The 27,598-nt window shown below is 38.5% G+C and overlaps 1 long non-coding RNA gene across 1 annotated transcript; it reads right to left on the bottom strand.

The window, feature by feature from the left end:
• Positions 1-341: 341 nt before the first annotated feature.
• LOC126108469 (uncharacterized) lies at positions 342-26,768 on the bottom strand. The gene is made up of 3 exons (XR_007523530.1): positions 26,599-26,768; positions 26,369-26,493; positions 342-454 (listed from the first exon to the last, which is right to left on the bottom strand). It is a non-coding gene; the product is annotated as an uncharacterized LOC126108469 (long non-coding RNA).
• Positions 26,769-27,598: the final 830 nt, after the last annotated feature.

The following is a 27,598-nucleotide window of genomic DNA, read 5'->3' as shown; positions in this document are numbered from 1 at the left end:
ATCACTTCAAAAGATGAACCATTTTTTCGACGTGGGATTCGTACACTGCCCGGAAGATGGGAGAACGTAGTGGCCAGCGATGGAAAATACTTTGAATGATACGTGTGTAACCAATTTGTTTCATTAAAGCCTCAAATGCCGGGGGAAAAAAATGGCAGAAGCAAAGTTTTACACCTTGTATTACTCACATATGTTGCACATAAATTATGAAAAATGCATCAGGGTACCAATTGAGTTTGTTGCTGTATACAGCGACCTGGAATTTGGCCTCGAGGAAATCTACGGATCACAATGGACAAATTAATGAAATAAAGAACGAAATGAAAAGGGATCCATTCTTACCGTGTCGACCGGCAACGAAGCGTCCAGCGATTCTTCCATTGCAGCAACAAATAGGCTGACGATTAATGTTCACAGGCGTCAACTTCTCCGATTTGGTTTGTGCTGCAGGGAACTGTTCGTAAACAGATATTTGAATCATTAACATCTTAACAGCAAATTGAACATTTTAACACAGATTGATTTCACATTAATTATCATTCACACACAGATTCACACTAATTTACATAGTTGTCTTAACTATGAATTGCCAGTAAACATGTAATCATCACATTTTTTGTTTTCTGTTTTTATTGAGCACAAACAACTGGACATGCTTCTAAGATATAAAATATTGTCAAGCCAAGTACACGCACAGCATTTTCTACGCATCTGCATCCACTGTCACACTAACAGCAGTTCAACACTGAATACATTTTAGTAATATGTATTTAAATCCAAATACAGTCCAATTGCATACATATGATGACAATGAGGCAGCTACCCAAGGGATAAGCAAAAGTCAGTAATTGACAGTGCCACACTACATTCAATCATTCTCTGCTCGGCAGTCTGGAGCAAAGCAGGCATCACCAAAATCTGAAGTGACAAGAAATGTTCAATAATCGCTAGAAAGATCACTGGATCTGTTAATTTTGACAGTGTGAGGCTGATGTGCTTTTCCATCAACACTTGGTATGAAAACTGCCATTAGTTCAAGGTTTTTATATATTGAGATGCAGTGGCACGTTAAACTACTGCAGGCCTAGGGCAGCAAAAATAAACAAGGTCCCCAGTCGGAGTTACAAATTTATGTGCTTGTAGTGTCCACTCTGTACAAAATGAGTCTGATGCTTCAGAAAAGAGTGAAGTATTGATAATGTATGTAGTCAATGCTCTAATGAAGGTCAGTTTTCACTGCCCATCACGTCACCTCACGTCATGTCGCGTCTAAACATTCCACAATGCATTTCAAATGGCGGCGTCCACATTGGCCATCAAATCAGCGTCGAGGTTTCTCAGGAAGAAAGTTTTGATGGCCGACATCACGCATTTATCACACGATCCAGAAACGCATTTCCTTCCGATATACAGTGACATATGGATCTCCTAACTTTGTTTTGTCACACATTTTGTGTTATTTCTATTAGTTATTTTTGTTATTTGGTATAATTTGTTCCATTTTGTTGTTTATTTTGTTAAAATGTTTAATTCTATAATGAATGACAAAAGATTAATTGAAGCAGTGAGGTAGCTTACGAATTGTAGAACACGAGTGTACTTCATTACTTGCTCTATACTACATTTCTAAAGTGGACTTCTATACATACCGCTATATTATTTAATATTTTACAATGAAATGGATGGCAGTATGCATGCAACTTTAAGCGGAAGAGATACTATGGTTAAAACCAGAGTACCGGTATTAAGTGGAATATATCTGGAAGTGGTCAGGCATTTATAATGTTCGATAAAGAAATGGACTGAAACCTTCCGGCATTGCATCTGCAAACCACTGTGAGGTGCATGGCAGAGTGTACATACCACTGTACCAGTATTAGGGTTTCTTCCCATTTCGTTCACATACACAGTGCGAGACGATCGAATGCCTCTGTACCAACAGTAATTATTTTAATCTTATCCTCACGATCCCTATTTGAGCGATACGTAGGGGGGTTGTCGTATATTCCTAGGGTCAGCATTTAAAGCGAGTCCTCGAAACTTTGTTCGTAGACTTTCTCGGGATATTTCACATCGGTCTTCCAGAGTCTCTAAGTTCGGTTCCTTCAGTCTCTGCGACACACTACCACGAATCAGACAAACCTGAAACCATTCGTGCTGGCCTGTACACGTTCAACATACCCTGCTAGTCCTATTTGGTATGGGTCCCACACTCCTGAGCAATATTCTAGAACCAGTCAGACGAGTGATTTGTAAGCAGTCTCACCTGTAGACCGACTGCACTTCCCCAGTACTCTACCAATGAACTGAAGCCCACCACCTGCTTTGCCTACAACTGATCCTATGTGATCTTTCCATTTCATATCCCTACAAAGTGTTAAACCTAGGTATTTGTACGAGTAGGCCGATTCCAGCAGTGATACTCTGATATTATAGTCATAGGGTACTACATTTTTTTCGTTATGTGAACTGCAAAATTTTACATTTCTGAGCATTTAAAGCAAGTTTACAATTTTTGCACCACTTTGAAATCTTCTCAGGATCTTACTGAATAAATCAATATGCAGCTTCTCTTAGATAGTACTTAATTCTAGATAACTGCATCAGCTGAAGAAAGTCTGATTTTACTATTAATATTAACATTGTCTGTACGGTTATTAATATACAACATGAACAGCAGTGGTCCCAACACATTTCCCTGGGGCACACCTGAAGTTACATCTACATCAGATGACAACTCTCCACCCAAGATAACACACTGTGTCCTCCACACGAAAAGGTCCCCAATTCGGTCACAAATTTCACGTGACACCCCTGAGCTGTGGTACCGAATCAAATGCTTTTCACAAGTGGAGAAATACTGCAACTACCCGATTACCTCGATGAAAAGTTTTCAGTACGTCTGCGAGAGAAGTGCGAGTTGGGTTACTCGTGACTGACATTTTCAAGATCCGTGCTGCCTGGCATTGAGGTGGTCACACTGTTCACAATACCTCATAATGTTTGAACTCGGGATACATTCTAAGATTCTACAACAAACCTACGTCAAGGATATTGGACGGTTGTTTTGTGGATCACTTCTACCCTTCTTGTACACGGCTGTGGCCTGCGCTTTTTTCCTAGAACTGGGCAGAGTTCTTTTGTTCGAGAGATCTACAATAGATTATAGTAAGAAGAGGGCTAACTCAGCAGCAAATTCAGTATAGAATCAGAAGGATTCCATAGGGCACTAGAGCTGTCCAATTTTAAGGATTTCAGATTTTTTTCTCAACACCATTAATACTCGCTTCCATTCACCTTTTCTGTGTTATAAGTATTAAATTAGGGTAATTCTCCTGGATTTCCCTTTGTAAAAGAACATTTGAAAATGAAGTTAAGCATTTCAGCTTTTGGTTTGCTAACCTCAATTACAGTCCCTGGCTCTTTTGCTAGGGGCTGGACACAACTTTGGTGTCAGCCTTTACATATGACCAGAATTTCTTTGGGTTTTGTGAAATATCACGCTACAACATTCTGCTGTCAGTCACTGAAGGCATCACACACTGCTCTTAACAGCTGACATTTCATTCGGCATCTCTCTATCTGTAGCCCGACGCTTTGTTTTATGCCTATTACATAGTAAACTCCATTTCTTTAGAAGTTTCTCCACAGTAGCTGTATACTGTGGAGGTTCTCTCTCATTATTAGCTGTTCTACTGGGTACGTATCCATCCAGCACATGGTCAGCTGTTCTTTTAAACTTTACCCGTAGTTCCTGTACACACTCCTGCACTGTGCTGGAAGTTTGAAGTTCTTCAGTGAGATATGACACGACTGATTTTTTATCTAGTTTCTGCTTGTTTTAGTTGTCCTTTTTACTTTGGTACTCACTGTCGCCACAACTGCATCACGCTCACTGATACTAGTTTCGATGCTGACATCTTCAAAGAAGTCAGATCTGCTTGTTGCCAATAGATCCAACACATTTCCATCACGAGCGGTGCCCCTAACTATTTGTTCTAGTAGTTTTCAGTTAAGGCATTTAGTAAATTTTCACAGCTCGTCTTATCGTGCCCACCAGAAACAGAACTAATTTTCCCAATTAACTGTCGGACGATTAAAGTCTCCACCGACGATTACAGTACGATCGGGGAACTCGTACGTGCAAGTGAACCGAAGCTTTCTCTGAAGGTTTCTGTTACATCAGGAGACGAGTCTGGTGGGTGACAGAAGGATAAAAGTATTTTACACCCGCCATCGATACTGCGCCTCGCTGCAACAATATGAAGTTTCAATTTCTATCTCAGTCGATACGACTCTTTTCTACTGCAACAAATACACCACCTCCATTCCCCAACTGCCTATCCTGTCAATATACACTCAAATTTTTCCCGAAAATCTAACCGCCATCAATTTCAGTTTTCAACCAGCTTTCTGTACCTAGTGTTATGCAACCTTCACCGCATTTCACGAGCACTTCAAACTCTGGCACTGTTGCAAATGCTTCGAGAGTTAACCGTTAAGATTTTAATACTCTCACCTGCGGGAGACATTTCTTTCTATCTTACACTGATACTTCCCTGTATCGTACAAGTATCACTGTCTGGACTGGACGGGAGAGCCGTCTAATCTAAAAATCGCACCCCACACACAGTCTGCTACCTGACTACTGCCCTCTGCCGTATAGGGCACACCTGATTCATTTAAGGGGACCCTGCAGTTCTCAGCCCTATAGCACAGGTCCAGGAAGTGACAGCCTAGCTTGTCACACAATCTTCAGAGTCTCCGGTTCAGTCATCCACTCGACTCGGAAACGAGCGGCCACGATCAGTTCTGCGAACAGTGCAGCAAATTGTGAGCTTCGTTAAAACTTATCACGGACCCTCACTACTACGATGCAAAGTTATTCCCGAAAGACACCGTCACGGTGTGGCTGACAGATGTAAAGTAATCTGTAGAGATAATCACGATGTCACTTATCTCGACGCTGCCGAATAGCCACCGTGCACGTGGCTCCGTCGTCTAGGCGACGATCGATTCCTTTGCTGCTCCAGATGAAAAAGGTGTGGGTTTTGACTATTACCAGACCGACCGAAATCACGAAGCAGGAGTCCACTATTTTTGTTTAGAAAATCTCTGATCACAAAAATAAAGTACCACGTGCACTGTGGATACCACATATTTATCGAGAAACACACAAAAACAACAACTATCGACCGCAGCCAAAACGCGAGTGGCCAAAATCACGTTGCTGACCAATGACCTCAGAGTTGTATCGACAAAGAACTTACAATTTCTGTATCGATTATTGATACTACATTTTGAAGTTGCGTGAAATATCAAATAGCATAAAGGATAATTCAGTGACAATAATAATAAGAGTGAGAAAATTGTACATATAAATAATGCAAGTCAAACTTTTAGAAATAATAAAAGTTTTAATTTAAATATACTTCCAAATTTGAATTGATCGCAAGACCTACCTTACGATCATACTAAGTGATCAGTTTTCGAAAACTACTTTAATTATCGTATAATGTCTCACAAAAAAATGGGCTCTATTGGTAAGCTCCATTACAAACTAAGCACAAGTCGGGTCTTCTCAGCTGTCTATTCCAGTCACTGGAATGACCCAAGAATGACCTCAGAGCCCGGACAGGCATTTGTTCTAAAGTGTGGGATAACGTGCAGTCGGTTGGATGCTGTCCCTTCAATGGCTGCTGGAATAGGCTCTTCAGCATACTGAATAACACCCTCGGGCAGACACACTGAGGGCTCCCGGTGTCCTTTCCCGATTCTTGCAGCTATTTCTCCAAGTGGTACCATCATTCGCCGTATGTTCGAACTGCCTACAATTAGTAGACCCCTACACTTTTGCGTTTGCCTCCTCCTGACTCGGATAAAACAGGTTTCCCCACAAACAGGTGAAGTGAGTCCCACAGAGTCAGTTCCAGTTTCAGTGAAAAACTTCAACTCCAACTCGTCGGTTACGGGGATCAGTACGACACCCCGAGTCCTCCCCGGTCCCCTTCCACGTTGTACGGCAGGCCCGGATCTACCACTGACGTGCCACTCACATTTGAGTGCACAAGTAATGGCAGATCCTGTACTTTCTGCAGAGGACACTCGACTTACAGGAGAGGACGGTACTCGAGGTACCTCCGGTACCAGTATAGGAGGTACACAGCTCTCGGCAGCTCTCCCGACGCACCGCTTCGCAGCAACTGCCTATCTTTTGACAATACTCTGGACGATTTCCAGCTGCGTATGAATGTCAGCCAATTAATTCCATGTTGGAGAACAACATTCACAGTGAGGCAGCATTTTGGCTGCAACAATGGCAAAGTATTTTGTGTGTAGTATACCTCAGACTTCTAGAAGAATATAATAATTCCAATCCCAAAGAAAGCAGGTGTCGACAGATGTGCAAATTACCGAACTATCAGTTTAATAAGTCACAGCTGCAAAATACTGAAGCGAATTCTTTACAGACGAATGGAAAAACTGGTAGAAGCCAACCTCGGGGAAGATCAGTTTGGATTCCGTAGAAATATTGGAACACGTGAGGCAATACTGACCCTACGACTTATCTTAGAAGGAAGATTAAGTAAAGGCAAACCTACGTTTCTAGCATTTGTAGACTTAGAGAAAGCTTTTGACAATGTTGTCTGGAATACTCTCTTTCAAATTCTGAAGGTGGCAGGGGTAACATACAGGGAGCGAAAGGCTATTTACAATTTGTACAGAAACCAGATGGCAGTTATGAGAGTCGAGGTGCACGAAAGGGAAGCAGTGGTTGGGAAAGGAGTGAGGCAGGGTTGTAGCCTCTCCCCAATGTTATTCAACCTGTATATTGAGCAAGCAGTAAAGGAAACAAAAATTCGTAGTAGGTATTAAAATCCATGGAGAAGAAATAAAAACTTTCAGGTTCGCCAATGACATTGTAATTCTGTCAGAGACAGCAAAGGACTTTGAAGAGCAGTTGAACGGAATGGACAGTGTCTTGAAAGCAGCATATAAGATAAACATCAACAAAAGCAAAATGAGGATAATGGAAAGTAGTCGAATTGAGTCGGGTTATGCCGAGATAATTAGATTAGGAAATGAGACACTTGAAGTAGTAAAGGAGTTTTGCTATTTGGGGAGCAAAATAACTGATGATAGTCGAAGTAAAGAGGATATAAAATGTAGACTGGCAATGGCAAGGAAAGCGTTTCTGAAGAAGAGAAATTTGTTAACATTGAGTATAGATTTAAATGTCAGGAAGTTGTTTCTGAAAGTATTTGTATGGAGTGTAGCCATGTATGGAAGTGAAACATGGATGATAAATAGTTTGGACAAGAAGAGAATAGAAGCTTTCGAAATGTGGTGCCACAGAAGTATGCTGAGGATTAGATGGATAGATCACATAACTAATGATGAAGTATTGAATAGAATTGGCGAGAAGAGGAGTTTGTGGCACAACTTGACTAGAAGAAGGGATCGGTTGGTTTACATGTTCTGAGGCATCATGGGATCACCAATTTAGTACCAGAGGGCAGCGTGGAGGGTAAAAATCGTAGAGGGAGACCAAGACATGAATACACTAAGCAGATTCAGTAGGATGTAGGTTGCAGTACGTAAAGTGAGATGAAGGTTGCACAGGACAGGGTAGCATGGAGAGCTGCATCAAACCAGTCTCAGGACTGAAGACCACAATAACAACAACTAATGTATCAGAGTCTTGTTTACATACATATTTGTGGCAGGCTTATTTACTGTAAAATAGCGCTCTGGACTGTGTGTGAAACAGTTTTGGAAGCATCAGTGGTCAACATTTACGTGGTTTCACTAGTTCACTGCAATGAAGTTTAACTATTAAAAGCCAAAGACACAATGTAAAGAAAATTTCTAAATCTTGAAGGGAAAGGTATTGAGGACAATATCACTATTGCACAAAAATTTGCACCGAACCAGTAACTAAACTTAACCTTGAACAAATTGTTTCTCACAGGGTGTGATGGCAGGTCACAACAGTCTGTTTTAACAAAAAATTGTGTTTCAACTTTCTAAAATATTTATAAAATGCAGATTCCTCTTCCTCGGGCTCTTTGCAGAGTGAGAAATCCCCCTCTGTACCACGTAATAACATTTTTTGGACCCACTGCACTGTTTCACACTTCTCTCTTCTTTCTCTAATATACAAGCTATCCCTGCAAGCTGAAAACCATTTGAGTCCAACAGATGTCATTTCCATACAAATGTGGTATCCAGCATCCACATATTTATGTAACCGTAATTGAACTGAACTGGCCTGAACAGTAATATACATACTCAAAGATATCGGTCGAAACTTGCAGTGTATATCAGCATTTAGCACAGCAATTATCAGGTAGAGAGCAACAAAATAAGAAAATTACCTTTTATTTTGATGCCTGAAAACAAAGCCTGTAAAATTACAGTAACAGTTTGGTAACCACAGTACAAGACACTAGTTGTTATAAATATTGCTATTGTACGTATGTTTGTGCCTTCATTTTAACAACATTCTCAATTATGTCATTTAAATTCATCTCCTTTCAATTGATAAAATGGCTCGACTGGCTAGTCGTTCTAGATTCATCATTAGTTTCAGAGAAACTGCTCTCGGATGATGCGACAGAGATAAATGATCCAGAAGTATTGCACTGTAAGTGACACACAGAGTAATGATTCGTGGAAGTCCCATCTAATTATAAATTTGAAGGTTTCCTAGGCCATCAATCTAAGAGCAACTTCCACACACTTATCGATTTGTACAGAGATGCCTAAAATCTCTTTATTTCTTTCAGCACATGCTCCTTATCAATCTCTTACATTTCTACCAAATACTCCAGTGCTACAGCCAGAACATCAGCAGCTTCAAGCATAAATTTAGTTTCAATCATTTGGAACAGTTTGGCCATTTTTTCATGGTTAAATAGCATTGCAACATTTTCTTTATAATTCTGTCAATGCATTTAATCGATGATTGACGAACTTCCTGAATTGATAATCCAGCATTTATTTATTTTTATTTACAAGTCAAGTTCCATAGGACCAAATTGAGGAGCAAATCTCCAAGGTCATGGAACATATCAGTACATGAAATTACAACATAAAAGTAATAATACATAAAAATAAAATGTTTCTGAAACCGAAAAAAGTCAATCCGTAAGTTTACGTAAATGCAATCAACAATACAACAAGAATCAGCTTAAGCTTTCAAGGAAAACCTAAACAGAATAGAAGGAGTGACGCATGAGGAAACTTCACGTTTCGACTTGAACGCACGTGGATTACTGCTAAGATTTTTGAATTCTTGTGGTAGCTTATTGAAAATGGGTGCAGCAGTATACTGCACACATTTCCGCACAAGAGTTAAGGAAGTCCAATGCAAATGCAGGTTTTATTTTTGCCGAGTATTAACAGAGTGAAAGCTGCTTATTCTTGGGAATAAGGTAATATTGTTAACAAGAAGAATGGGAAGAGTTACTCCAAAATATAATACCATACGACATAAGCGAATGAAAATAAGCAAAGTAGACTAATTTTCGTGTTGAATGCTCACTTACTTTGGATACCATTTCAATAGTAAAAATGGAAACATTAAGGGGCTCCGGAAAGGCTCAAAATCATGAAAAGTTCAATTTTTACTTTTTTGCGTTTTCTGAATCTGCAGACTATTACCTTTTAATAGATATATAATTTATTCAACTCCGAAGAGTACAACTATTTTTAAATTTTTTTTGAAATGTGTTCTACATGGGCGTGACCCACTGTGGCACTGTTAAACTGCCGTCAAATGGTGTTATTATTAATGTCCGTGTTCATCAGGTACATTTTAGTGATGTGAGAAAGTATGTGTTGTGGCTAACCTGTGATGGTTCAATATATATCGCTGGTGTGATTGTCGATTGTTTCATGTTTATTTACTCTGTCGTTATCTCGAAAATATTCGTAATTAATTCTGTTTCTTGAGTCTCTGTTTTGTTGAAGTATAATAATGAGTAAAAGTAAAGTTATTAGAAATCCTCTGAAGGCTTTTAAGAAAAGGAGAAATGTTGGAAAGCCAAAGGTATGTGTTATTACTGTAAACAATAAAGACGATAACCAAGTGAGTGAACCTAACCTCTCAAGTACACCTGCCCATAGCAGTCAAAGTTGGAAAGAAAATACTTCACAGAAGAAGCTTGGTTCAATGAGTGAAAAATATGAATGTTTTATGGGCGAATCGGATGTGAATGAATTATTTGATATGTCGGTTCTCAAAGGAATTTTTTCAAACTGTGTAAGATGTATTCATTGTAGTGAAGTTGGTCTGGAACTCTCCATAATAAAGCACGTAGGACTTGCTAGTGAAATACAACTGAAATGTGATAAGTGTTCATACATGACCACCTTTTGGAACAGTGTTGCAGTAACTGCAACTGAAGAAAATGGTAGCAAAATCTACGAACACAACAACGAGCGATGCTTGCTTTAGACAAGGAACACCTTCGGGCTGCAGACAGGGCTGTAAAGAGTCTAGAAAAACAAGCAAGAGTAAACAGGAGGAGGAACAAGAGGAAGCTGGAGGAGGAGTTTGCAGAGGATGAAGATAATCCGTCCTATGGACCTGGAATGCACTAAAAAGTTAATCCAATCTTTGTCGCTCGATTCCCAAAACTTTTATTTTCTCATACTAATTACATGTTTTCTAAGGATCTTCCAAACATATTTGTTTCAAACTTTCAGTAAATGTTACACAGTACCTTCTGCATAATTTGACACAGCCTTTTTCCAAAAAACTGTATATTTTTGAATATATAAATAAATTGCAAAAAAATGTTGTGAATTTTCATTACAATTGAAAAAATCATCTTTAATAACTGAACTAAAATTTTGTAAAATCCCTGTGCTAAGTTGTAGCCCATATTCCAATAAATAATCTGTAAAAAGTTCAACTTCCTACTCCAATACTTTGTGAGGAAAGATGTAATTTATAAGCGTTATTTTAACATTGCAAGTATAGGGCGTTCCGGAGCCCCTTAAGTCTTTAAACAAGATCCTGAATGTGGGCTTTCCACAAAAGTTTACTATCTATCTGAACACTCAGAGAAATTTGAACTGTTCAGTTTCACTAATCTTATGTCCATACTGTGAAATTAAAACATCAGAATTTGTTGAATTTTGTGTTAGAAACTGTACAAACTGAGTCTTACTGTGATTTAGCATTAGTTTATTTTCTACAAGCCATGAACTTATGTCATGAACTGCACTATTTGAAACTGAGACAGTGTTGCACACAACATCCCTTACTACCAAGCTAGTGTCCTCAGCAAACAAATATTTTAGTTACCCTTAATATTAAAGGGCACATGATTTACATAAATAAGTAACAGGAGTGGCCCCAACACTGATCCCTGGGGCAAACCGCATTTGACCCTACCCCACTCAGATCCCACATCACAGCCGTTATCAACATTGTGAATAATGACGTTTTGCTGCCTGTTGCTAAAGTAAGAGGTGAACCAATTGTGAGCTACTCCCTTATTCCGTAATGGTCCAACTTCTGGAGCAATATTGTGTGATCAACACAGTCAAATGCCTTTGTTAAATCAAAAAATATGCCTAGCGTCTGAAACCTTTTGTTTAACCCATCCAAAACCTCAGGGAAAAGAGAATATAGCATTTTCAGTTGTTAAAGGACTTCTGAAGCCGAACCATACATTTGATGGCAAACTGTGTGATAAAAAATGATCTATTATCCTTACATACACAGCCTTTTCAATAACTTTAGCAAACACTGATGGCATAGAAATAGGTCCAAAATTTTCTACATTATTCCTTTCTCCCTTTTCATAAAGCGGCTTTACTACTGAGTACGTTAATCGTTCAGGAAACTGACGATTCCTAAAGGAAAAATTACAAATATGGCTAAGTACAGGGCTAACGTGTGCAGCATAGTACTTTAATAGTCTGCTAGGCACTCCATGATAACCAGGAGAGTCCTTAGTCTTCAGTGATTTAATTATTGACTAAATCTCCCCCTTGTCTGTATCACTGATTATTTCTGACAACAACCTCAGAAAGGCATTTGCCAAGAGTATTATACGACTCCCTGCAAAAAATATATTTTTATTTAAATCACCAGCAATGCTTAGAAAATGGTTGTCACATACTGTGCATATATCCGATTTATCAGTAACAGACATTTTTACTACAAACTGACTTTATATCGTCGACCTGCGTGTAGCATCATGATGCTAGTTCACATGGTATTTTTTTATTTACCTTCCCCCTTCCTTGTTTGTCAATGTTAATGCCCATATCATTGCATTTTTTGAAGCAAAAAGTGACAGAACTGTTACCATTTTAAACACGGCTGACGGCACCAAGTGTGTATAAACTTGCAACAAATGATGTTTACAGCAAATTGGTTACATAAAGTTTATTGTAATAAGCAATGGCTGGGTTTCAGTGTCACTACAGGTGTCTTCTTCAGTAGAAATAACATCATCTAACTTTCATTACATTAACATTGTAAGCACATTCTCAAGTAATTTTTTGAAAGTTAACAGCATTGTCTGTAACAGTTCTTTCCATCACTAAAAACTCAATCGGGGTTTTAAATTTGACAAGTCTTTAATCCAAAGTCATTTTTGGGTACTGCACATATTGTCGGACTAAATTTACTTCCTCCAGTGCTGTGCGTCTAAAGTTGATGTAGGTCATAAAGATAAATATCACATGCAGCTGGAAAGAGCAAACTCTGACATCTATTAAGGTTTGCCATAGATGGATCTTTCATACCTTCCAAAGGGCTTACAATTATTTTCACATTTCCTGTTATGACTGACAATAGTATTGAGCACTCCAGCAAATACCAGGCAATTATTTCAAACTGTCCCCTATTTTTTTTTCCCCTTACAAGTAATTCGAATCTATAAGTAGATGACAAAAAGAATGAAATTCTCTACAGTTCCAAAAACAGGAATAGACGCGAATGCACAAACTCCACAGAGATTTAAGAAACAATTGACACAGACTGAACACAGCTTGTGGATTGACTTTTCTGAATTGTTTGTTTCACTTCTCCATGTACATCAGACAGACATGGCATCATGTTAACCTTCATCCATTCACTGCAATATCCAGACCATCTTTTCCCAGGTGTTGTTGAATATATTTTCACATATCCTCTGCAGTCTTTCCCAACATAAATAAAAAGCTAAGATGGGTTCCACAACTTCCACAATCGTGTCTTCTATACTGGCTTAACTGTAATTACAGTAAAGCTGTGTAGATGGTACAGTCATCAAAATGTTTCCTGCAGAATAGCTGCATCCGGCTCATTATCTACATTTACATACATACGCCACAAGACACGGTATGACGTATGACAGAGCTTACCTCGTACCACTACTAATCATTTCCTTTCCTGTTCCACTCATACAAGGGGTGTTCAATAAGTAATGCAACACTTTTTCTCAGTCAATATCGGTTGAAAAGAATTCAGAATTTGTTGAAGGACATCACGGAATTTCAGCCCCTATATTTTCATGAAGTTCCAATAGCTGGCAGCACTACACATAGCCTTCAAAATGTCATCTGTAACGGACTGTTTCCATCTCCGTGACAACACGAGGCCTCACACAAGCCCACGCACCTGAGAGAAACTCTCGAAACTTCATTCGACTGTTCTTCCTCACCCGCCCTACAGTCTGTATCTCTCACCTTCCGACTTCCGTGTGTTTGGTCCGATTGGGGACGCACTTCACGGGAAGCGGTACACGGATGTAGCGAGGCAATGGCTCCGATGTCGACAAGTAGAGTTGTACCGTGCGGGCTTATAGGCCCTTCCAGTAAGGTGACACGAGGTTGTCACACTGAATGGAGATCGTGTTGAATAATAGTGTTTTGCAGCTGAGCAAGTGGGGAATAATAGGGTGTACTAGAATTCTGAATAAAATCAACCTGCTTTCAGAAAAAATATCAGGACACCCCCTCTCCTCCATCCACAAACAGACAACCCAGCCCCCCTCCACTTGTCTGCCACTGATGTAATGTACCAGATAAGGCACAATCCTCAATGACTCGTCTTCTAAGATGGTGTCAACACATTTTGTTTTTTGTACTGTCATGGCAGGGAAAATATGACAGCTGGTTTTGACAGTACTTAACTTCTTTTGCTCCTTTTACCAAAACACAGCAGAGCTTACAACAGTCCATCATGAAACATTTAATTTCTTTATTTACGTTGTTGCAAAACCCCACAACAATTCACTTGTCCCCACCTACCAACATCCCTTAAAAATTTATATTATTTTATTGAAAAATCTGTAGTTATTTAAACATCATGAAGATAAGGAAGTTTTGCATTTTAACTATATGAAAAAATACTCTTCTCTTTGCATGCTATCCTTTGCCAAAATTTTGTTTCTATATCCCAAACCGTTTGTAAGATACAGGTGAGATGTTGTGGCACGATCTGAACCAAGTCCATTTCATACAATCCATTTTGCCGAGATCTCCTCCCAAGTTTAAAGACTAGTTCAATACATTAGCTGCGTTTCGTTTGCAGAAAGTATGCAACACAAAACGCAAATTCATAGCAATCCTTGTTTTCCCATCCAAACTATTCAATTTTTTGCAATAGTTTACTTAATATGAAAACATCACAATAATTCTGGTTTTTAACAAAATGACAGACGTTACTTCATTACGAACCTGCCGAATGAGGTGATTAGACGAGAGAGAATCAATCTGTTTTACTCAATAGTTTGAGAAAGACTCCAAACCTCGACATTCTGTTCCGTCTCACGTTAACTGGCGTTCTCTGTGGCTTCCCGTCTTGCAGGCTGTGGTGGTACTCGCCATGTACGAGGTTTGTCCGGAAAATACGTATAAAAGTTGAATAATAACTATTTTACAATTATTCAGGTATTACAATATGGTCTCCTTCGAAGTGCCCACCCTGAGAGCGATACACTTCTGCCAACGGCGTTTCCACTGTTGATAACATTGCTGAAAGTCTTCAGTTGTGTTGTCGTTCGGTTGCCGTGTCGCTTCCGGCTCGGTGGCTTCCACATTTCCCGAGTGCCACCCCCGAAGCACCATATTGCATTTCGGGAACGTGAAGAAGTCACACGAGGCTAAATCGGGTGAATAAGGTGGGTGGTCTGTCACGGTGATTGAGCTTCGGGCCAAAAACTCACGCACAATGAGCAACGTGTGAGCGGGCGCATTGTCGTGATGAAGGATCCATCTGCCCCCTTTTGCCAACTCCGGTCGAACTCCAGCCACACGAGCTCTGAGACGTGTCATAACTTTGACGTAAAAATGTCCCTTCACTCTCTGGCCGGGAGGGACACATTCCTTGTAAACAATGTCCCTAGAATCAAAGAAAACAATCAACATAGTCCTCACATTGGACCTCGATTTTCGCAACTTTTTTGCTCTCGGTTCTCCAGCTAGTTTCCATTCCTCGCTTTGAGATTTGAGCTCCACATCGAATTCGTAAAATCAGGACTCGTCTCCAGTGATGACTCAGTCGAGGAAGTCCCCTCGTTCCTCTGCTTCCAACCAATCCTCACAGCACTCGACCCTCTTCGCTTTCTGTTCTGGCATCAAGAGCTTCGGTATGATTTTCGCACACAATTTCTTCATTTCAAGTTTTTGTGCCAGGATTTCGTGAACGATTGTTTTGGGGATTGACAGCTCGTCAGCAATCATTCTGACCGTCAATCTATGGTCTTTAAGAACACGAGCCCGAATTCGTTCAACATTTGCATCGGAACTCGATGTCTACGGGCGTCCCGGGCGAGGGCCACCGTTCACTACTTCTCGGCCATCCCGGAACCTTTTTAACCAGTTGTTCACGGTCGGTTCCTTCGGAGACTTGTCTCCGTAAACTTGTTTCAGACACTCAAAAATCTCACAGCCATTCTTGCCTAGCTTTGCAAGAAACTTGATGTTGACGTGCTGTTCCTCAGAGAGAGCTCCAGGCCAACGGCAGGTGAAAAAGGGTGACTGTCACAACAAGCTGCCGCACACACAGAGTGCTCCGACTCGGACTGAGCGTTGATGGGATTGATTACAGCAGTAGTCCCACCTGGTGGTGACTGCAACTTTTAACAAAGACATTCTTGAACTTTTATACGTATTTTCCAGACAAACATCGTAATGTAGTTGAAGCACAGATAGGCCCATCCTCTTCTGGACATGACCTTTATAACAGCAATCCATAGCCTTCCATATAAAAAAAATTACCGATTTTGTTACATCTTTAAGTAATACACATACAAATTTTAACTAGTGTACATTATATATAGAAAATAAAATACTTCCCACGTGAGTTTATAAGTGATACACAAATCATTTTATTCAGAAAATTGCAAATTTTATAAAGAGATAAAAATCTGAAAATGTGGGAACAATTTTTTTTTTTCCATTATACCTCCCCTTAAATGTGCCTGTCTGCAACTTAGTGTGTTATTATGGTAAGTAGCAATCTCTCTTCCGAGACTGTTTATATTTCTACCTGGAATTTCCATTGTTTGATTTCACTTAATATTATTTTTTAAGAACCTCTTCACATCATCTGTAAAATTTAATGAAACAGAATTACGAGGTTCTTGTTGCCTACCTCTGATTTATCTCTAGCACCTGAAGGACCATCTATCGAGATTGGTAATTTTATTGCTTGCTGCCTGGAAAAATTGTGGCAGTAACAATACCCCTAGCGAACCTTCACCGAGGGTTTTGGAGAGAGAAGAAATGACAGTTGTCTAGTGGAACCAGGCTCATTGTCAAAATACCAATCCCAAATGTCATCAAAGCAACAATTCTGAATGGCAAGTCAAAAAGGAAGCGTGCCATTTGATTTCAAAAGACTGGAGCTCCCTATTCATCTTGCATTCGTAATGACCATTGAATCCCAAGTCAGTCGTTTTAGGTACATGTAGGCTTTTCGAACAGTCAATTATATGAAACTTCCTGGCAGATTAAAACTGTGTGCCCGACCGAGACTAACTCGGGACCTTTGCCTTTCGCGAGCAAAGGCAAAGGTCCCGAGTTCGAGTCTCGGTCGGGCACACAGTTTTAATCTGCCAGGAAGTTTCATATCAGCGCACACTCCGCTGCAGAGTGAAGATCTCATTCTGGAGTCAATTATATGTCGCACACTCAAAAGTGTCTGCCAAAAAATTGTTATTGCGAAAGACAAAGACAAAAATGCTCTGTGTTCAAAAGTATACCAACAAACTTCAAATTTAATTACTGCACAAAGAATCCTCGTCTTTCATTATTTTGCACATGCAAATGTGTGTGCTTCACATGTGTGTACATACTCCAAAAGAAAAAGAGCCATCGCAACACATGCTGGGCACAGCTCATGTTGAATAAAATCTGCTACCAGCCACAATCAAAGGTGGGTTATTTAGATCGCAGCCATTTTCAGTCTTACGCCTATCTTTAAGTAATCATACCTTATAGGTTATAAATTCTGTTTTCAAATGTAGTACACATTTTGAATGTGTGAGTTTATGTCTCGTCTGCAGGTAACAACATTTTTAGTGGCATTAATGTGTGGAAATCTGAATATGGCGGTGAAAGTGAATACTTTGGTGAGAAATGCTCAATTGTGATACGGATATTCCATCTAACAGTGAACAATTAACTTTAATCGAACGTCACAACATGAAACTGAATGTACAGTCATTTGAAGATCAGCATACGTACAAAACTGGTCCTGATTTAAATAAACCATCTCAAACAGTGATGACTGATTTTGTGTGTTCCCTTTCCTTATTTGCTGAAACTGCCCAAAGAACATTTATTTTCTTACCAGGTAGCGCACTATTGCTGTTTATAGAAGCCACTTGACACCAATTTCTCTTGATCCCCAGTCAGTTCAACATAAGGACTGATGCTTCGTGATTTGGTACTTTTGCCACTTTGTAATGCACTGTCACCCTTGGGGGTTAACCGAAGCGTCCGATTCCACCTGTCAGCTTTGACCCGTGACAAAGACGATGGCACAGAGTTTAGTTTGTGAGAGTGGCGTGCTTGCATGTGTTTCGTTTTGATATGATTGGTGATGCTCTCTGGTGGTGTGTTTATGTGTTGTGTATTAGGTCATGCTTTTGGTTCAGTGTGTGTGTTTATAGGCAGCGCATTGTTGTGGTCGATGGTTCTCTCTGGTGGTGTGTTTACGGTTAGCGTGTTATGCGGCATATGGGGTTCATTTGCATGGTAGCATTGCATATGTGTGGTATCGGTTGTGACTGTGCTTTCAGCGGAATATTTTTCAGTGAGTGAACAATTTTGGTTTTGTTATGTCGATGTTATTGTAGTTTTGTTAGTCATGTGTGAATTTTTGTAAATCGCTTTGTTTATGTCTTTGCTAGGTGTTGATATGACTGACAAGGTGAACAGTTTTCGGTTGTCGTCGATGATGGGGGACAGTGAATTGTCTCTAATAAAACTTCTTCAGCTATTCGGCCTATTGGCTGAAGTTGTGAAGTGTTCAGTTTCTCGTGAAGAAATCGGGCTTACTAAAGTTCTGGTGTCTCGGCTAAGGGACAGCTATATGTGGAGATGTCTTAGGGATAACAGGTCAAGAGAATTGGTCAATTTTAATTTTCTAAGGTTTTTTTTTTTTTGTAGGATTAAGTGTGGTGGTGGTGAAAGTTGAGACTTATGTTGTGTCAGTAGTTGCTGTTGACCTATATAGGTCAAGGGAAGTGTTTGATTCCAGTGTTTTTAGTTGATTTTGGGAAGGTTGTGGTTGTTTTATTTTACTGTTTTTGTCGTTCAGTTTAGCAGCGTGTGTTTATTTTTAGTTTGCCCCCACCCAAATACCCCCAAGTTCCCTCGCTTGTCCTGTTAGTTTCATTATACTTTTGGAGGAATATGTATTTGATGGTTTTTTGATCTATTTTTGTGTTTGTTGTCATTTTTATGTAATGACGTCATGGTCGCAATATGGGAGTTGCCGTGAATGGTCATTTCCGCCATATTGGTGACGTCATTGGTCAAAGCAGATGGGTGGAATCTGACATTTCTGTACACCAACCCTTGGCACACTAAGTTGTTTGGCTGTGGCAGCCATTAAGTTGCCTGCCTGGACAGGTTCTATAGCTTTTGCCCTTTATTTGCGCCTGTAATTTCTACTGGTTCTCATTCCTGGAAGAAGGTGCTCCAGTTACTGACCACACCAGACATTGGAACCCAAATTCACAAGCATAAAATTCCAATAGGAATTCTTAATGTAATTAATTTTGGTCACATATGTTTTGAACTCAAACCATAAATAAGACCCTGGAGCCAATCACTGTTAGGTGGTATGAAAGACTGGACCATGACAATTATTACCAGTCTTCTATACCTTACCTTAAAATTAACAGAGGGGAATGATGATATTTTTAAAGAGTCTTCTGTTCTTAATATACATTAACGACTTGCCATTCTATATTCACGAAGATGCAAAGCTGGAACTTTTTGCCAATGATAAACTCTAGTTATCACACCCAACAGACAAGAATTAACTGGTGAAATTGTAAATGATGTTTCTCAGAAAATCATTAAGTGGTTCTCTGCAAATGGGCTCTCATTAAACTTTGACAAAACACAATACATACAGTTCCACACAGTAAATGGAATGACACCATTAATAACTCCAGACTTTGATCAGAAATTGGTAGCTAAGGCAGAATATTCAAAATTTCTAGGTGTATGCATTGATGAGGGGTTGAACTGGAAAAAACACATGGGAGATCTGCTGAAATGTTTGAATTCAACTACTTATGCTATCAGGGTCATTGAAAATTTTGGCGATATACATCTCAGTAAATTAGCTTACCACACCTATTTTCATTCTCTGCTTTCGTATGGCGTCATATTCTGGGGTAACTCATCATTGAGTAAAAGAGTGTTCATTGCACAAAAGCGTGTAATGAGAATAATTGCTAGAGCTCATCCGAGATCATCCTGCAGACACTTATTTAAAGAGCTACAGATCTTCACTGTGGCCTCACAATATATATATATATTCACTTATGAAATTTGTTATTAACAATCCGAACGAATTCAAAATTAATAGCAGTGTACATGGCTACAACACTAGGAGAAAGGATGATCTTCACTACTCAAGGTTAAGTCTAACTTTGGCTCAGAAGGGGGTAAATTATGCTGCCACAAAAGTCTTTGCACCTTAAGTCTGACAGATAGCCATATAGCATGTAAAAGGAAATAAGAATTTCTTAATGGCAACTCCTACTCAGTAGATGAATTTTGGATATAGTAAGTGGGTAATTTCCCCAACAGCCACAAAAAATAAATAAATAAAAAGATTAAGTGTCATGTAATATTTTGTGTAATGTAATATCTTGTATTGACACCTTTTATTAATCTGATACGTCCCACATCATTATGAAGTGTCGTATTCATGATCTATGGAACAAGTACCAATCTAATCTAATCACTGATATCTTGTTGTTCAACTGAGGAAGAAAATACCAGTGTTAGCCACGAAGGAAAAAGTAAGCAAGCAGCCAAACACTGGTATTACCAACAGCCAAAAGAAGAACATACCTAACACTGGTATCGTGTACTTCAGTTCATCTACGAATTAAGTATTGCGAAGAAAACTTTAACTCTTCCATTGGTATCCTGTAGGTCAGATGACATTACCTATTGTGGAGGAAACCACAAACACAGTATCTCATTTCCGGTCACATGAATATTAACTGATGGGCAGAAAATGACACTTTACACTGGTATCCTATACAGATCAACTGAAAAATAGGATATTAGTGTTACCCCCAGCAAAAAGAATGACAAACCTGACGTAAGTGTCTTATTTATTACGGCACTGCAGTAAAGTAAATGGTACACAAATTCCTTAAAACAACAAATGAAACACACACACACACATTCTTTCTTCCTTTCTTTTAAGGGTACATTCATTCATTCAAATTTAGAACTTGTCACTTCGTTTCCCAAGCTATGCAATTTACTATTGAATTTAACTGAATTTTATCTGATCCTGTAAGATTACATTGTGTACAGTAAATGTACATGTAATACAGGACGTGTCAAAGTAGTAACATTCATTATCACTTATTTTTCTACCCCTTTAGCTTTTATTACATAATTGATAATGAATAACAAACTTTTTCAATGTGAGAGTAAGTTTCTTCGGAAAGTTGTCAAGTACACTACGTTGCACGTTTTCAGGCAGACTTCTTAGTAGACTGATACCAGAGTACTGGGGTCCTTTTTCTAGCATTGCCAGTCGGTGGGGTATGCTCCGTACTTCATTCTTCCTTCTTGTATTGTGGGTGTGTAAACTAGCATTTGTAATCCAGTCCTCACTACCTTTTGTCATGTGCATTATTGTTTTGTATATATACAATGATGAAGTTAAGATACCTAACTTCTTGAAGCAGTTAGGTCTTTCTACTTAAAATGGTCCTAATTGCTTTTTTTTGTGATGTGAACACTCGTTTTGTCTCTTGTTTGAGTCCCCCCCCCCCCCCCCGTCACTCCATACAGTAAGTATGATTTGAAAAGTCCATGATACACTGTACACAGAAGGTTGTCTTAATACTGTGATGGCTGCATCATTAAGAATATGACAGAGCTCAGTTTCTTACAGACATTATTAATATGTTTTTTTTTTCCCATTTCAGTTCATTATCCACAAGAATACCTAAGAATGTAATAGATTCTAATTCTTCCAGCCTTGTTCCATCAACCTCTAAATCCACGTCTACAGCCTGCTTGTTTTTAAACACTGCATACATAGTCTTTAGATTTATAAGAAGTTCACTTTCCAACAGCCATTGAGCTGTGACATTTGCAGGTATGTATGCTCTGCTCTATGACTCAAAAATAAAATGTCATCTATGAGTTAAATATGACATCAATGGACAAAGCTAATAAGTTTTGCACCATTCTTCAGTTTACATAACATTTTCCTTTGTAAAAAATATTGAAAACTGGTCTCAGAACACCAACAATCACTTCATAGTTTACTCTTCCACTAGAACAAAGCTGTGTTGAGGACCTGCTAACCTACAATTTTGCCACATCGTAAGGCATTAGACTTTCACATCCACGCCACAGAGAATGGTCCTACTGTCTACTACTAATCGAAACTCAGATAAATGTGAAGGGCTGTTTCTTCTACCTTAACACTTTACCATCTCTAAGCCCAACATATCCCTCATTACAGATGGATGGTGAGCCACCTTCCCCCCCCCCCCCTCCCCTTCTTCAAAGTAGCAAATGGAAAGCTGCAGTTCACAAAATGGAAACCAAATAATGTCGCAGCAGTTGAGATGTCAGTTGATAATGTGTAGTATCACTACATTATGAAGACTTGTGCATAATGTGAAGATGGACTGGTAGTGAGGTATGACTGAACAGTGAAGCACCAGCCTTTTACTTCTTAGCAAACAAACCCCTGCACACTAGGGGTGAACCAAATGAGGTCTTGCTGTTTTAAGTGGACTGACCCCTGCATTTGCGTGGGTGGAGGTTCCCATCTCCATCTGACCATGCAGATTTAGGTTTGTGTCATTTCCCTAAATTACCTCCAAGTCAATTTAAGGATTTTTCCTACTATTAGGCTAAGGCCAGTCACCTGCCCCATCCTTGTGAAACTAGACCAGTAAGAATGTAACTGCCTCTCTAACCTATACGGTGTTCTTAAATTGCACTGCTGTACATGTACAACACCCTTGCAACAATAATCCACCAATAAATAAAACAAAGAATGTTCACCATAATGTTGGGTTATGTTAATTATTTTTAGCTACCTTTTCCACAGTGGACCATTTCACAATACACTCGAGGCAGGTGGATTTGTAGAGGAAATAAAGAATTAGGCACACGCAAGCTTAGTTAACAACCAGTTATCAGAATATGAGAAATGTACTAGAGCACAAACTGCATCAGCTTTTTTAGGGACAGCAAAGAGAGAAGCCCATCAATTACAGTGCATACAGAGGTGTTTAAACAGGCATTCTTCCCACAATCACAACTGGAATAGGAAGAAGGCCTGATACCTGGTAAGGTAGGAGGTACCCTCTGCCATGCACCTGTGTATACTAGTGACAAAGAGCTCCACCTTACTGGCAAGTGTCAATGCTGAGACAATACACCGTTTCAAAGAATGTCTTCTAGCAACGACAAAAAGCCATGGTATTTAGATATTTCCAAATGACCAGAAACCTGAGGTTTTCACGACACTTGTCACTTTTCTCTAGCAACAGAAAGTGACTGGAAACAGGAAAATGTGTATGAACTTTGCATAACTAAGAAACATTCTTGTTAATTTCTCAACTAATTTTAAGTCAAACGGATGTATGACAAATACAAACTCTTTGAAGTTATGTACCAAGATGATACTGCCCGTCCTGATAGAATACGCAAGTCCAACTACTGCTATCACATATTTCATCGGAGTGTTGGTAATAATGTACTGGGTCATTCCATGTTAAAGAGACTTTGTGACAAAAAAATTAAAATGACAATATTACAAATATAACCTTAAAAATGCCAAGTTAAAAGTACATTTGTTCATTGCAAAATAATCATGAATATGAAAAAAATAAATTTCTACCTTCACTAAGTGTTTAAAGTGCACTACTCTATGGCACCACAGAGGTATGCTTTATGCTATTTCCAGATGAGTATTAGTTGTGTTATCTATGGCTGATTGTTCTATTGTTGCAAAGAATATTGAAGTCAACATTGTTATAGCTCATAATAATTCGTTTTGTTGAAGTAAGCTAATTGCATTTCTTTATTTTGTTAGTTTTATAACATATATGCAGCTTGTAACACCCGTAACAAAAATGATACAAAAGTTTAATTTGTAATCTAGTAAATTTGTTCTGTACAATACCTTTCTGTAAAAGTGAGGTTATGCACATGTTTTACAATATCATACCATTACATGGCATTTTGAAATCTTATTTAACACTCTTAGAGCTGTTACGGGTATTACTAATTTTCGTTTCGGGTGTTACTTAACACATGCATAACACCCGTAATTTGAATTGGAAGGTTTAATGCCACCTTCATCTTTAGTAGGCCTAGGCCCTACATTTAAATTATAACCAAAGGGCATTATTATGAATGAAAAAGTTTTTAACTATGTTTATTACATATGAAAACAGTTTTAAGCATGAAAACTGAAATTTTTATTCCTCTGCATACATTTTTTAAGCACTACACCTACATTATAAAAGTTAATTAGAGCATTAACCTGACTCAACTGATGCTCTCCTAAAAGGTTAATTAAGCCCAAAATTCTTTACATATAGTTTATGCTTTCCATTCTAACGTTTCCAAGAACAACAATATTTATAACCTCAGTTTTAAATTTTATATAGGGCCAGTAAACTGCTTATTGAGGCAAATTCTAGTCATTTATAAGAGCCTATGTTTAACAATGTACTGTGCTGGGCAGTTCAAAAATAAATATACTTTGTCCAATCTATGTTATTTTGAGAGAGACTTTGGATTGACAGTTGAGTGGAATTTTTTTGCCAGTTCACATGGTAAAGGAGCCATGGATGGCATTGGAGGTGCGCTGAAGAGGAGCATGTGGACATGCTGTTAGATCTAGGAAAATTATTATTAACAACACAATTGAGTTTTATGACTACACTCTGAAGAATTTTTCTAAATTTAAGGTACTATGGGTTGATAAGATAGGAGCATAACATTCCTATTTTGGATGAAAGGTGGAAAAATTTACAAGCGATTCTTCAAATCCAGGGCTGACATCACTTTTGGCCTTATAACACAACTGATTTGCTGGTTTCAAAAACAGCAGAGTCATTAATGACAAGGGTGTCATTATTTCTGACGACGCCAAAGTTAAAACATTACATGCAAAAAGATGCATAAACTTCTATGAAGTGTGCAGTTCTGATGATTCTGATCAGGAGACTGCTTCACTATCTGAATCACAAGACAATATTGGAAGTGCTTGTGAGTTAAGCCTAACTAATAAAATTGAAAAGTCTGATTTAAAATTTGGGTTATTTGTCTTGGTTGACATTGCAAGTGATAAAAAGAAGCCAACCCTATCCAAAAGTCAGTACTGTTACTTGGGAATCTGCCAGAGTGAGGTTGATGAAGAGGAGGATGTGAAAATAATCTTTCTGAAGTCAGTAGGAAAAAGTAAAACACTTTTTAAACTAGATGAAACTGATGTTTGTTTTGTGAAATTCAGTCAAGTACTATCTAAGGTAACACCAGAAATCAAACAACAAGGTAACCGTTCGTACTTTGAGTTCAATTTTGAGTTGGATGTTGCTGAAAAAGATTATTAAATGAAGTTTTTAAACCTATCAATAATAAGAAAACATTTTTGTCATAAATTTATTAGGCCTACAAAATTAGGTTAATGTAAGCAATGACATCTTGGCCTAGTTGTACTATAAAATTGTAACAAAATTTTTTGTGTGATAAATAGCTTTATCCTTCAAATATGTTTTCTTAAGTACATACTTTTATTCCAAATAAACTACAGTACTTCTTTTACTTTGATGCAATTGTAAGAGGTAGATTTATTCCTCAAGAATCAAATCTGATGCATCTATGTAACACCCGTAACATTTAATGTAACATCCGTAACAGAAAAAAATATATATATACTGAGTTATGATGTCCAAAAAAATAAAAATTTATATTTCAAAATAAAATTTGGGGCAATACCTCTTAACAGTTGTTTTACAAGAATAAAAGCTTCATCAAGTTTGCAGAAATTAGAGAGTTCCCTAACTCATAACAGGGGCCAGGTCTACTTTTGGTAACACCCGTAACACTTTTTTGATTAATAACCAGGAGAATAATAAAACAATTCCAGTATCAACATTTGTCACATGAAATATAATGTAAGCCTTAAAAGTTTTCAGTATTAAATTCAATAAATATTATTCCTTACATTATTTTTCCTGATTTTAAGGTGTGTACATGTAACACCCGTAACTATGGAATTGCCCTACTGCAAAATTGTGACTTGATAACTAAATTTGTAAGCCAACGATTATCTTCCTGTGTTGTCACGCAAATATTAAACTAGCAATATGAAATATGCAGTGAACTACTTGATAACCTTAAGGAATTTGCTGATTTGCTCACAGTACTGGTATATAGGCACTAGTCAGTTTTTAATTTACTCGACTAAGTTTTGATGTCATATGTGTGAACAGCATTCAAATATTATGTCAGCTTACTGTTAATACTGTATACAGACAGTTTCTAGGTTTCTCATGCTTTTGTTCCATATATCTCGTCCATTCTGCATCCCTGATGGAACTCATTTTCGCTGGGAGCTAGGGAACACGTTGAAAAAAATAACGAATGAAAAGGGACGCGTTCTCACCTTATAAACAGGAGCGAAATCAACCAGTGGGTCTTCCTTCCCGGCAACACGAGGAAGCGACAAATGGGCTAATAATTAACGTTCACCAATGTTCACTTCCTGGAATAGGGTCGTGTTCACAGGAACTGTTGACATAAGAGGCACTAGAATCTTCATTACCACATACACCAAGTAAACTGAACATTTTAACACAAATTAGTGTGTTATGACAAATCATTCACGATTCTTACCAATTCATGTAACTGCCGTAACTATAAATTGCCAGTAGACAATTAAGTATCACAATTTTGTTTTGAATTTTATCGAGCACATCCGACCACACACGCTTACAAGACGTAAATTATCGTCAAGCGGGTCACAAGCGTAGCACTTCTGGTCTAGTGAAGCAGAGAATATAATCTGTCGGCTTTGACCAATAACGTCAATCGTCATGCATTAGTCAGAGATAGTAATGTCTTCACTTCGAGGCATAGATAATAAAACAGTTCTGTGTCCCGGATAAGCGCTATCATTGTACATTAAAATAATTATTCGTAATGATATTGAGGTAATTTGGAGTATTAGTTTGTTATTGTAGAAAAATTTTTAGTGTCTTATTTTCGTTTATAGGAATGGATTTGTTTGTTTGTGGGTATGGAACTTTCGTTACTGTCTGTCTAGGTGAGCTTCGGTTATTCCTCGATATTTCCGTGTGGTAAGTTCACTTTTCCATTTGCTTCTTTCACTGTATTTCACTATTTTGACATATTTCACTGTTTTATTCCACCAATATGTGTATTTTCGTGTTGTAAAGTACGTAATAGAAATTTCTCAGCTGTCGATCTTCTTTCGTTTCCCAGCACTAGTATCAGTACGACATTTTCGAATGTGTACTTGCTATATTACAGGCTAAACCCCCGGCACAACTAAAATTTCTATCATGTCCTTCACTTCGCATTAACACTGACGACACAACGAAAATTTGTATCCCACCCTTCACTTCGCCTTTAACTGACACTATATATGTCAATTGGCGAGCAAGATACAAATGTTGCGTATAGCTATATAGCTCAAGTAACGAATGGGATACCATTAGCTTCCAAGGCAACAAGGAAACTGTACCCCAAAGTGAAGTACGGGATACAAATTGTACATGTGTCGTCTTCTTGTCTCCGTGTAGTACAATTGAGGTACAGTTGCGAATGTAGCGTACGTCTATTTCCACCGTTTCGTCACCAGTGTACATATATA

This window comes from Schistocerca cancellata, chromosome 11 (assembly GCF_023864275.1).
Source record: "Schistocerca cancellata isolate TAMUIC-IGC-003103 chromosome 11, iqSchCanc2.1, whole genome shotgun sequence".
NCBI lineage: Eukaryota > Metazoa > Arthropoda > Insecta > Orthoptera > Acrididae > Schistocerca > Schistocerca cancellata.
The sequence above is the reverse complement of the archived record's forward strand: the minus strand, read 5'-3'. Positions and strand labels throughout refer to the sequence as shown.